The following is a 14,249-nucleotide window of genomic DNA, read 5'->3' as shown; positions in this document are numbered from 1 at the left end:
TCAAATCCAGCTCCTGATCATCGTTGACGCCTCCTGGTCCTCGTGGCTGAAGAGTCAAGCTTCACCTGCATCACCTGAAATCACCTGACATCAGGGGGCATCTTCTTACTGCTTCCCTGGTCACTGGCAAGTGACCCAGACTCTGTCCTCTATGCTTTCAGGTTCTTTAGATCTCAGATCCACCCTTGGATCCATCCGGACACTTTTCATCTAGTTGCCTGCAGCACTTCTTTGCAGCTCTCCATAGGAAACGACGACAAAACCGACATGAAAAGACACCTATGCACCCGGGGCTTCTCTGGGTGAGGTAACACAAGTACTTCGGTGCTCCCGTGGGTCTTGACTCTTGAACTGTCCAATATTGAAGGGGTTTGTTCCTAGTCCACTCCTAAGTGTCCTTATTCCTTAAAAATCTAATCGCGACTTTCTACATAGAAGTCAATAGTGATTCGCTGCTGTGTTTAGACACTGCATGCGTCCGCCATGGGTCTCCTGCGTCCCTACCTTGGGTGGTTCCTGGTTGCCCCAGCAGTTCTACAGGCCCTAGGCCTTGTCTCTATGTCCACAGCGGTACTTATACCACTTTCTTAGTATATGGTTTGTAAGGCCCCTAGGGCAAAACATATACTGTGCTAATTTACTGTGTGCTACTTAACTTTTCTGTAAGTACTTTTGCATCTAGCCCCATAAAGAGACTAGAGGGGTGTGTTTAGAATAAATACATATATTTTATACATATACCTGGTATGATTCTATTTTCATTTGGTCATTCATGAGATTATAGACTGGTAAAATAAGCTGTTTTACATTCCTTCAAGACTTAGCCTGAAGGCTGCTCTCCAGAGCTACCACTAGGATAGCTTTCTATAAAGGTTGTCTTAAACCTACCATCAATAAGGGTTGTTTGGACTGGTGCATGGTGGCCACTAGCATAGTGGACAGCATATGGCAGGCCAACTTCTCACACTGACATGGACAGTGAACCGCAGAAGGCCCTGGGAATGACTATGCCGACGAAGAAACTACACAAGAGTACCCACGCTCACTGCACTCGCTGCCAGCCATGAGTTGGGAAAGAGGCTAGCCGTTACATAAGACTTTATAGGGGTCTGAGAGACGATTGGGAGGGCAGAGAGAAAACACAGCACGGCCTCATAGGCGAGCTCAGGCGAGACATCCGCTTTGCCTGACCCCTAGATGGCAACTCCAGGAGAGAGATGAGCAAGACGGGAGAGAATGCTGCCATAAGGACTGCTGATACGAAAGGTATGCCTTGTGGTAGAATGCAATGAAATTCAGCTGGCACAGTGAAGCACAGACCGGAGAGCAAACAGACCAGAGAAAGAGAGGAGCCCTCCAGGGATGTTCCCGCCTGACCCTAAGATGGAGACCAGGGACCAAGGCAACGAGTAGGTGGGGGCAGCCAGAGAGGACAGAGACCTGCAATCGACACTTCCCCCCCCCCCCATGGAAGGGGGTCATGACTAGTGGTGGCCAACGGGCATCAGCGCCCACACACGGGCAGAACCAACCGCGCACCTATGCCACCTAAAAAGTCAGCAAGTAAGGTCACAATTGTTTTCACTCCTATAGAGAACAGGCTTGCACGAGACCAGGGAGACCCCAACGCTAGCATGGCACTTACTAAAGACAACCTCCTGGCCTCCCTAAGGGAATTTAAAGTTGAGCTATGCACAGAACTGAAGCTAGATATAAAAGCCTCCATGAAACAACTTAAGTACGACCTCGCGGATCGTATGACCACCCTCCAACAAGATGTTGATTCCATTAGTAAGATGGAAATTGAGGTGGCGGCCCAGGCTTAGGAGTTGGACAGGACAGTAGACATGCACAAAAGAGTTCAGGACCTTTCATACTCCGCTACAGCAAGCACTGCTGAAAAAATAGGATTGTGAAAATAGGTCTCAGAGAGACAATATTCGAATCAGGGACCTGGAGGAAAAAGGTGAAGGATCGGACCTAGAAGCGTTTGTCGAAGTGCTCTCTGCGGAAATAGTAAGCCCAAGTATAATGACAATCAAAATAGAGAGAGCACATCGAGTGGGGGCACTGTCTGAAGGAGAGAGATGATGAACCCGCAATATCCTGATCAAGCTGCACTCTTTTAAGGTGAAAGAAGCTATAGTGCAAGTGGCTAGGAAGAAAGACAAGATCTCCTTTCAAGGTTTCAGCAGTACGCTATTTCAGGACCGGGCCCAGTCCACACTGCAAAGACGACAACTCTTCTGGCCCCTGACAACAAAGCTATGAGCCGACAACTTCAGCTATCACTGGACTTACCCGTTTGGGCTTGCCTTTGAATTGAATAATAAGGCACGGCATGTCACAGACTTGGAGAAGGGCCTGGAACTCCTGCTGAAGAGTCTCAAGCTTCCACAAAAGTGGGGAGAACCTCTCAAACAACGCCACCTCAGTGGCAAACTGTACCAAAGGGGAGGAAAACCAAGATGTAAAATGGCCTCAATATATGCTAGAGATACATCGGTGACCACAGACTATCACATTTGTGAATTTGTAAGAGATGACGGAATGGATGGCCTGGACAGGTCAAGAGGACATTGACTCGAATTGCAGGGAGGGTCTACCTTCTAAGGACTCTAGGGATGATAAGGACAACATACAGATACATTACATGTATTAAGGATCAGAAGCAGCTGGGGCGGCGGGCCTAGACCGCGATGCCCACCAACATGTTCTTCAACACGATGGACGGCATAGCTGAGGGCCAACTTTGGCCCAGGTTTAAATATGGTGTGGGGTTTTACTGTTGGGGGGGAGGGACTTGTTTCGGGGGAAGGTGATGTCCAAACAGTGGTCATAGTCAGTCCACACTGCAAATCCGCAATGGGGAGTGCCCGATCACAGAATTGATGGGGAAGCCTGAGGGGGGCAATTGGGAGAAAGCTGCAGTACACAATTTGATGAGGGTGGAGCAAGAAGAGAGGGTGCTTAAAAATCAAGATGGATAGTATGGCCCCCTGGAATGCCAAGGGGTAAATTCCCCTTGAAAGCACCAGAAAATGTGGAAATATCTACTAGATCATCAACACAATATAGTGGAATTTCAAGAAACCCACCTAAAGCATTCAGGAGAACATAGGCTCAGACATAAAAACTACTCCCTAATATACAGGTCATCCGCAGGGATGCAACAAAAAGGGGTAGCTCTTTTCTTCCACAACATGACTAAATTCCAAACAGAAGGCATAAAAGCCAATAAGGACGGGAGAGTAATAATGGTAAAAGGGAAACTGAAGTGGAGTTTATGCACATATGTTTCAGCGTACACACCCAACATGGGTCTGCCCGGGTTCGTGACCTCCATGTTGAATATGTTGGGAGGGTTTGCAGAAGGCCCATTAATGCTCATGGGGGACTTAAGACTCGGCAAGCAACAGAAGATAGCACACACTCACACAGGACACCCACAGGCAACTTCCCTAAAGGTCTGAAACAGGCCTTCCATACAATGGGTCTCATCGATGGGTGGAGGGCAAAATTCTCAACCACTAGGGATTACACCTTCTTTTCGCATGTACACCAAACGTTTTCGTGACTGGACTACATATTTGTCAGCCAGAGTCTTATGGCATCCCTACAAGCAGGAAAGATTGAATCGATTACCATCTCCGATCATGGCCTCGTAAAGGTCTGCTTGTCCTGGAATAGTCCGCCGTCGGGCCCGCCGCAATGGTTCTTCCATGTCTCATTGACAAGACACAGATTGTTAAGAGATGAGCTAAGGGCAGCAATCAAAGAATATTTTCAACTGAACCAACCCACTACCACCTACCCCGCGAACAATTGGGATGCCTTTCAGGCGGTGTTGAGGGGCAAATGCATCGAGCTGAACGCCACGCTAAATAGGCAAAGAGCTAAAGAATGCAAAGCACTAGAAGCGGAGCTCGAGATAGAATAACAGAGCATAAAAAGACCCCCTTGTGGTGCCTACAACACCAGATCAGTGCATCAAAGGGAAAATTAACGCTATCTACACCAATAGGACGGAATATACCCTCCTTAGATTGTGTCAGTTATTCTATACCCAGGGGTATAAAGTGGGATCCTACCTGGATAGACAGCTCAGTGAAAAAAGAGAGAAGGAATACGTAGGAGGGATTAAGGATGACTGGGGTAGTGGAACACTCAGATAAGGGTACAGCAGATATATTTGGGTCCTTTTATAGTGCTCTCTATCAAGCAGGAAACTCAGACCCAGCAGCCCAAGCATCTTACCTAGAGTCAGTCTCGTTCCCTAGATCTCCCCGGAGACGAGAAAGTAATTGGATGCCCCCATTACTAAAGAGGGAGTGGGACAAGTGGTAGAGGGGCTCAAGCCCAACAAATCCCCAGGACCGGATGGTCTGACAGCACAATTCTATAGAACGTATGCCCTGGAGCTCATTCCCCAGCTGACTACTCTTTTTAATTCCATTGCAGAAAGGACAAATGTGACAGATTATATGGTCAAAGCCAGCATAACAGTGATCCCAAAAACAGGGAAAGACCCTCAACTCTGTGCCTCTTATAGGCCAATCACCCTGTTAAACCTAGAGGCGAAGTTGTACTCTGCGATTCTAGCAGCTAGGTTAGAAACTCTGATGTCCGACCTTATCCATCAGACCAATGGGGCTTTACAAAGGGAAGGCAGACCCATGATATCATCCGCCGTACCCTCCATCTGATAGAGAAAGCATCCAAATACGAAATACCCGCGATAGTGGTAGGGATGGCTGCGAAAAAAGCTTTCGACAGGGTGGACTGGGCCTTTATGTTTCAGGCGTTGGAAAGGTTTGGGTTTGGGGCCCCTTTTATTAACATGATCAAAGCTAACTACGCGCTCCTGCGCTCACGGGTAGCTCACGGGTACAGGTGAATGGGGTGTGTTCACAGCCGTTCAGTCTATGCAGGGGGACGAGGCAGGGGTGCCCGTGTCCCCTCTGCAGTTTGCCCTAAGCATGAATCCGTTGCCAGCATGAATCCGAGCCACACCGGAGAACTAGGGGATACCATTCAGAGGAGAAGAACATAAAATTGTCCCTGTGCACCGATTATGTCTTATTGACACTCCCCTCTCCACGCACCTTACTATCCGCCCTACAGAAAGAGCTGAAAACACTTGAGGGCATTGCAGGGTTCAGGGTGAATTTGAATAAGTCATTCGTCTTGAACAATACGCTACCAGAAGGAGAGGCGACTTGCCTGAGGGAGGAGATCCCTTTCCATTGGGTCAAACACACCCTTATATATCTGGGAATTCAGATCACTCCACACTTGGATGGGCTATTCAAGGCTAACTATCCTCCCCTCCTACACCAGATACAACAGGACCTCAAACGCTAGAAACCCACTTATATATCTCCTGGCTGGGGCGGATACACACAAAACAATGACTGCTGCAAACATTTTTATATGTATTTCAGGAACTTACGATTCTCCCCAAATTGCGGTCACTTATCACACAATATATATTGCAAACTGGCAAGGCTCGCGTTCCATTTCAAACTCTACGGCGCCAGGAAACCCTTTTTGGGTAGCTGTGCACCATATAAGTGTAAAAAATAAATAAATAAATAAATAAAACTCTAAGAAGGCAGAGAGATGAGGGAGGGATGGCGCTTCCAGACTTTGATCTCTACTACATAGCGGCACAGCTACGGGTGATAGCGGAATAGTCCATGAGGGAATCGGACAAACACTGGTTGCACATGGATAGAGCTATTGTGGGAAGGACAATTTGGGATGTGATCTGGAAGCCCAAAAAGGACAGGCCACCAAACGCCTATCTAAGCACACTCATGAGGACCATGCTCAGGGTCTGGGCTGAGGTAACTAAGAAGCAGGGATGGATGACATTCCCTTCCCCTTACACACCAATTCACTTTAACCCAGAGTTTCCCCTGGCATTACTGGAAGGGCCATTTGACGCCTGGAGGGAGGGAGGGTGTTTGATGTTGAAGGATCTCTTTCATAATTATGATATACTAACTTTGGAACACTGTCACAGGGACTTCAATTTACCACCCAACAAACACTTCAACTACCTCCAACTTAACCCCTTCGCTGCTCGGCCTTCCCCCCCCCCCGTGCTAAGCCTTTTTGTTTATATTTGGGGTAGTTTGAACTTAGACCCCTGTAACGTTTGGCCCACATAAGGTATCCACGCCAAATTTGTGTCATTGTCTTCCAACATTACAGGGATTTTAAAGGTACCCAAGGTTTGTGGATTCCCCTGGAGGGGACACAGAAATTAGCCAAAATACAGCTACATTTTGTTTTCTTTTGGTAAAAATGGGAAAAAAGGGCTCGAGATGAAAGTGTCTCTTTTTTCCCTTACAAATGGTATCAACAAAGGGGTTGTGGTGCTGAAATCACCATCTTCCCAGCTTTCAGGGACAACAGGCTTCTGTCAAAAAAAATAATCTTTTACGCAGTTTTAGCATTTGTTTGGGACATAGCCTATTTTTGCTGTTATTTGTGCTTTCAACCTCCTTCCAGTTAATGGTAAAAATGGGTATGAAAGTAATGATGGATCCTGGAAATCTATACATTTCTAAAAATTAGACAACATTTTGGATTCATCAAGGGGTCACTTGTGTAGATCGTTCTACACAAGTGACCCCCCCCCACCCACACCCTCCCAACCCCGCACACCCCACCCCACCCCCACACTGGGGATTGCCAGTAGGTAGTTATAGTTAGTACCAACTTTCCCCATAGATGGAGTGTTTTTTGTTTTGCTATTAACTTTAGTGCCATTTGACGAATCAACATGATATTTCAAAACTGGTATATACACGTTTGTTGAGCTGCTGTTTGGAAAGGTTCAGGGTGATTCATGAAGCAGGGGCCAAGAAAAACACTTTTTCTCCATGCAATGTCTATGGGTATTTTGCAGGTTTTTGACATGGCTGCAGCCCAAACTGCTGAATGTGCTTTTTGTGAGAGGGGTAAAAATGTGCAGTTGTTTTGGAGTTCTTAAGGAAAGAAAAATTTAGATATCCAGGGACTCAGAGCCTTCGCAGATCTGCTTGGGTTCCACAGGTACCCGCTGATCTGGTTGATAAGCAAGGCCTCAATTGTCTGGCTGTAACCTAAAAGGAAAGAGTCAGCTGCCATTTTGTTTCTTGGCTGGGCTCCATGAGAATTGACAATAAAGCTAGATCAAAACTTTATTCAATCTTTGAGACGGGCAGTGAACAATCGGTAGACTTGGAGTTGTACAATTGTAGTCTAATGTTTATTTGTTAATCTTTACACACTTGTCAAACCAACCACAACATTTATTATTGTTTGGTCATGTTTGTAAAATGTAACTAAACTATGAAATGTTTCTCGAGTGGACGAACTCGATGTAAGCTTGTAGTCTGTGTACCATGTTGTTGATGAAAGGTCACATGTTTATTTACAAATCTGTGTCAATACAACAAAATTACTCGTGAGCAAGGAGCGCAGGCTTTGAAACGCGTTGAGTTGTTGCCATACCATTAATAAATCACCACTTTGCAATATTGGGAGTCCGTGGCATGCTGTTATTGTGATGGGAGAGCAGCGTTGTTTTGATTGATTGGGACTCCCCTCCCCGTCACAGAACGCCATAGTTGGAGGCTCGGGTAAGAGCGAACTGTTTGCTGTGGGATATATATATATATATATATATATATATATATATATATATATTACCTACTGGCGGTCGCCAGTAGGTATATATAGTTAGGATTTTTTCTCTATGGTTTTTTGAAAATTCTATGTCTAATAACTTTGGCGTTTGTGGACGGAATTGGCTGAAATTTTCAGGAAAATGGCACATTTTGTTTCTGAGCAGCCCCTGAAAATTGGGGGGGGGTTCGTCCAGGGGGGTCGAGAAAAAAGGGGGGTCCCAAAACGTGTTTTTAACATTGAGTTTTCCATAGGGCGGTTGGCCTCACTTTTAGCCCGAACGGCTGAATGGATTTGCACGAAACTTGGCAAAATTGTAGGGACTGGTAGCCCGATGTGCCTTTTGTAGGTCTCAATATATGTGCTCCAGTGGATTTTGAGAAATTAACGTTTAAAAAAAGATATATATCTGTAACAGCGGACCGGGCAGCGCTCCAGTTCGCGTACTTTTCGCGCAACGGAGCTTTGTGAAGCGAAGCTGATTGGTTCTCCGGCGTCTGTCAACATTCCAAACAGTCCGTAGCGGCCGCCATCTTGTCTCTCGGTAGGATCGAGAGACAAGAGGAGGCGAAAGGGAAGGGGCAAATGACGATAAGGGGGCATAGTAGATCCTCCCTGACCTCTTAGGTTTGATGTACCATTTTGCCAAGTTTGGTGTAATTCCGTTCAGCCATTCAGGCTGTAGACGTATCTAAATGTCAATAATCGAACGGCTGAATGGATTTGCACGAAACTTGGCAAAATATTAGGGACTGGTAGCCCGATGTGCCTTTGCTAGGTCTCAATATATGTGCTCCAGTGGATTTTGAGAAATTAACGTTTAAAAAAAGATATATATCTGTAACAGCGGACCGGGCAGCGCTCCAGTTCGCGTACTTTTCGCGCAACGGAGCTTTGTGAAGCGAAGCTGATTGGTTCTCCGGCGTCTGTCAACATTCCAAACAGTCCGTAGCGGCCGCCATCTTGTCTCTCGGTAGGATCGAGAGACAAGAGGAGGCGAAAGGGAAGGGGCAAATGACGATAAGGGGGCATAGTAGATCCTCCCTGACCTCTTAGGTTTGATGTACCATTTTGCCAAGTTTGGTGTAATTCCGTTCAGCCATTCAGGCTGTAGACGTATCTAAATGTCAATAATCGAACGGCTGAATGGATTTGCACGAAACTTGGCAAAATATTAGGGACTGGTAGCCCGATGTGCCTTTGCTAGGTCTCAATATATGTGCTCCAGTGGATTTTGAGAAATTAACGTTAAAAAAAAATATATATCTGTAACAGCGCTCCGCTTCGCGTAGTTTTCGCGTTACGGAGCTTTGCGAAGCTGATTGGTTCTCCGGCGTCTGTCAACATTCCATCTTGTCTCTCGGTAGGATCGAGAGACAAGAGGAGGCCAAAGCGAAGGGGGAAATGACCATAAGGGGGCATAGTAGATCCTTCCTGACCTCTTAGGTTTGATGTACCATTTTGCCAAGTTTGGTGTAATTCCGTTCAGCCATTCAGGATGTAGACGTATGTAAATGTCCTATGGAAAATTGCATGGGGAAAACACATTTGAAAGTGTTGAAATTTAGAACCAATTAAAATGTTACTTTGGTTTTGTATTTGTGTGTGATGAAAGTTAATTGGTTATGTATATATGTCAAATGAGAGGAAACCACAGCCATTTTGTGATACTACTGTCTGAGGTACATTTGTGAGGAATTTTTGGTGGTGAATTTCTGGTGTTTGATTTACACAGTACTGACACTTCTCCTACTTTTAAAAAGGTGAGTTGTTAATTTGTAAGGGGAACTATGTTGTACACTTGAAGATAATTTGAAAAATGTTTTCTGTTATTTATTTGCAGTCCTTCTGTTATACTAAATACTTGATAAAGTTAGTTTTATATTATGTATTACTAAAAACGATAAATGAAAGTGATTATTTTTTTCTGCAATTTACAGCAAGCAATTTCAAAATAAAATGGCTCACAATGAAGAGACCGTGGCAATTTCTTTTGAATTGTCCACTACATTGATTGAAATTGAGAGCACCAATAATGAAATATTGTCACAAGGAGGAGATGACTTGTATGATTCCATTAGATTGATTGAAATGGACAGCACCAATAATGAAATATTGTCACAAGGAGGAGATGACTTGAATGATTCCACTACATTGATTGAAATTGAGAGCACCAATAATGAAATATTGTCACAAGGAGGAGATGACTTGTATGATTCCATTAGATTGATTGAAATGGACAGCACCAATAATGAAATATTGTCACAAGGAGGAGATGACTTGAATGATTCCACTACATTGATTGAAATTGACAGCACCAATAATGAAATATTGTCACAAGGAGGAGATGACTTGAATGATTTTTTTGATCAATCTGTTGATGGCGAATTTATCGAATGTTTGGAGACCATAGAGTTACAAGAATCATCATTGCAGACTTTTCATGAGGAAATTGCTGATGAGGACATGTTACTAGTTCTTTCAAATTTAGAAAATTCTGAAGAATAAATTTATATTTAGAAATCAAAAATTGTTTGAGACATTCATTTTTATTTTTAATTTATGAGGTTGTAGCGAAGTGATTGTAGTATAAAATGAGACTTATAGTATAGAGTGCAAAATTTTTATGTTACATGGTAAGTTTACTCATATTTACTTTCCTTCTGCCACTATATTATCTCCAATGTGTATTTGACATCTCTTCTTCATCTCCGGCCTCCTTTCTCTCACTGTGTGTCTCCGATGCATCTTATCGCTGCTATTTTGTGTAATTACAGAAGAGAGTAAAATAAAATAGTTCGGAACGTGAAAAGGGGGCAAAGTAGAGTACCCCTCACCCCCTAGGCCTTTTCAGGCGGTCCCAAAAGGATCAGTTTCTGCTTTCCTGAGAGATTATGGTATGAGTTCCATATACCACAATAATTTGCATTACAACATGCAAGATATCTATCTCCTATTACCAACTTTTGGAGATATTCGCGCTAAGCGCGAATATCTCCAAAAAGTAACACCTGCCCTGAGCAGTTCTTAGCCATGTTATCCAATGGGAGGTGGATAACATGGCTAAGAGCATTAGCTCGGTAATGCATGAATATCGCTGACTTTTTAGCGATATTCATGCATTGCGGCCGTTTATTATTGCATTTGCGATAAACCTTGATAATAGCAAGGTTTATCTTCGATAATTTCTGACGATGCTTAGCGGTAAAAAATTCGTTGGTAAGCATCGTTAGCGATAAATATCGCTTAACTTTGGTAATATGCACCAACGTCTGTTAACGTTCGATTCGAAGGAAATCAGGAAGTGTTGAAAAACATTGTTTGCGCCATCTTGCCTTTTTTGAAATGCCACACTTTTGTCGTGCACGGCAGCCATTTTAGATGCCTTGACCAGACCCACTCTCTGCACGCTGTCGATTCGTAACATGGCTCCCCACCCTCGCAAGCATCTTCCCCAGGCACTGGTCACCCCGCTCTCTGTCTTATGCATGGGCAATAAACCTCCCCCCATCTGCGCTGCTCTTCCCTGAGAATCACACTCTGTGCCCGCCCGACACCTCCCTTTCGCCCTATTCACTACCGCACCCTCTGACACTCCTCTTCCTCTGTGTCCGATTGTCCAGGCTATCAGCTAGCCCTGCAGATGTAGTTTATGGCTCCAGCTGTAAAGAATCACCCCTCTTCAAAGGAGTTATAGTAGATCAAGGCCCACACCCGATGAGATCCGTCACACCACACGTGTTCCTACTATCTGAAAACCATCCTGTATTGTGATTGGGGAGGGGACCGAGCCTGAAGCGGAAGATTCCAGGAATGACTCTTTGTACATCCAAGTTTTTACAATTATGTGTCACATTAAAAATATATAGCACTCCAACAAAGTAGTAGGAATATAAAACTTTAATAACATATAAATATATACAACAAAACAAAAACAGTAAAAACATTTAAACAACGAAGAGACCGTGGCAATTTCTTTTGAATTCCTGATGAGGACATGTTACTAGTTCTTTCAAATTATGAAAATTCAGAAGATGTTGCCTGGGGGTGGGTCGTCAGTAGCAGTCTGTTGTGCGAATAGTTCCAAGGCAGCAGAACGCGCTGAAATCTAGATGGCACGAAAGTGATGTCTAGTAAGTTGCCGCCCAGCAAATAACGGCGTGGGGCGCCGCGGGGGTGAGTGAGTCCAGTAGGCACCACAGCTATTCTTACCGGCATTGCAGAATTACTGCTGGGGACAATGCCTGTGCTGTAGCAGGGTCACAGCAGAAACAAAAAGGATTCTGTTGAAGATGTTGTTGGTTTTCAATTTGAAAACAGTTCTGGTGTCAACTGCTATGCTAATGTAGTGGTTAATGTTTTGTTTTCTCTAGAAAATGTAAAAGAGGGGGAGGCAGTCCAAAGTTCCGTTAAAAGGGCAAAGGAAAGGATCGGTGGTTTGAACTATCAGTCAAAAAGGGGAGGGGGTGCAACAATTTTTCCTACCGGGTCACACTGTGCTTTCACCGGAACTGAGGTCTGCAGGATTCTAGTAATTCAAAGTGAGGCTGGCGCCAGCATGGGAGCGCCGACGTCCCGCGGATACAGTTTCGTCACTCCACGGGCGATCATGGCAGACATTCCCCATCGGGGGTCGGAGACTCCCGTGGCTCCTCTAGAATCTTCAAGGTCGTGGAGGACTACGGTGGTGGAGTCAACCAGTGACCGGGCCATTTCTTTATGCTGGGCCCGCTCTTGCCAGGTCGACCGCCATTTTGAGAGTTCGGTAGCTACTGGCGATCGCGGGGTCAAATGAGCGGACGGGCTCCACCCTGCCGGGCGAGACGTTGCAGCATGGCCACAGTGGAAGAACCCTTTTCCGGGCGCCTGGAGCGCTGAGGGTGCAGCTGGGAAGCCTCCACCTGGGGAGGCGGGAGAGGCCTGTTCGCACCGTCTCTCCCTCCCAGTGCACCCCACGGCGTCTCGCTTGAGATTTGTTATGGCCGGACCAGGCGATGAGGACGAGGGGGGGGGGGTCGGAGGCATGTGCAAGACATCCCCCCCCCCAGTGTTGTCGCAGCCATTATTCAAGAAAGAAGAAGTGTCCCGTCCGTCTTCGGGCCGGGCTTCCGGTGGATGTCGGCCGGACGCCCCTGGCTCTGGCCCCATGAACGGGTTCCTTGGTTTATCGGCTGCAGCCGGATCCCGTCGGCCTCGGCCCCCCGACCGTTGGTGGCCGGACCGGAAGAGCATGTGGCGGGACTACCTGAAACTGTCAAGGGCCACCGCGGCCGGACTGGGAGAGAGAGGGGAGGGTCGAGGAGATATTCCCCCCCCTGCAACTCTTCAGCGTTGTAAAGGCAATCCCCTGGCCGGGTCCCGCTGGCCTCGGCCTCTCCTCCGGCTACACCCTACGTTAGGATCTCCTGGCCGAGGCGTGGCAGCAGGACCCGCCTTATATGGGCTGCTCCTGGCTGGGCGTAGCCGCAACCCTGCCCCACCTTGGAAGTTTCCAGAGTGGGGGCGGATGTTCTACTGACTTGCATTTTCCCTAGTCTATCGATTTTTTTGGCGTGGCAGGCGGTGGGACAGCGAGGGGTGATTTGGTTTCTCTTACTGTTTTTCTGGTCTCTCACCACTGGCATATTTTAACGTTTTCTTGTTTCTAGGACATTAATAGGTTTTATCATTACGTTATGTTATCGTTTCTTTGTTCGTTGTTTAATAAAAGTTCATGTTCATCAGTGGCCTACTGATTTTCGTTTTCCTATTCTTTTCTTTCCAGGTTGTTTCATGCTAAAGTTTCTGTTAACAGGATACAGTGATCACTTCGTTATTATTGCATATGTCCTTTTCACTAGGGGTGCTCTCTGGTCGGGCCAGATGACGTATCTCTAGTAAATGGTCCGGGTGAAACAGGTGCATCAATCAGTGGGGAGTAGATAGGCATGACAGATTACAACGGGGGAGAAAGGTCCGCATTACGTACCCTTTCACTATTTGCAAAGATTTTCCTACGTATATTTGCAAACAGGGAATACCTCCAAAAAGAACCAATTCCCAAACAGTCAATGTTTGGGGAAACAATCAATCAATGAGGAACGAAATAGGCACGACGTGTTAAAGGTTTGCGTTACCTACCCTACACTATCTGCAAAGGGAGAGAGAATATTCCTATTCTTCCTCGTTTGCAGGCAGAGAAGATTCTTAAGAGAACCAACTTCGAACAATTCAATGCTCGATTCAAACAATCAACAAGGGGTACTGTGAACACAAATGAACGCCGCTTATGTACATACACATTGGTATTATCAACAGGTTGTTCCTAATGTTTCTATTTTAGGGAGGTCAAAAAGAGATCCCATTAGTGGCCTACTGATTTTGCTCGATTCCTTTTGTTTTTTTACACGATTTTTCGCTATCTGCAAAGACTAAACAGAGTATTGCGACTCTGTGCTTGTTTGTAAATAGAGAATGAACCAAAGAGAACAATCAATCAAATGGAGAGAGAAGCAGGCACGACGGATTACAACGGGGGCAAAGGCCTGCGTTAACTACCCTTCACTATCTGCAAAGAGAGAGTACTCCTA

This window comes from Lissotriton helveticus, chromosome 1_1, assembly GCF_964261635.1.
Source record: "Lissotriton helveticus chromosome 1_1, aLisHel1.1, whole genome shotgun sequence".
Taxonomy (NCBI): domain Eukaryota; kingdom Metazoa; phylum Chordata; class Amphibia; order Caudata; family Salamandridae; genus Lissotriton; species Lissotriton helveticus.
Note: the sequence above shows the minus strand (reverse complement) of the source record.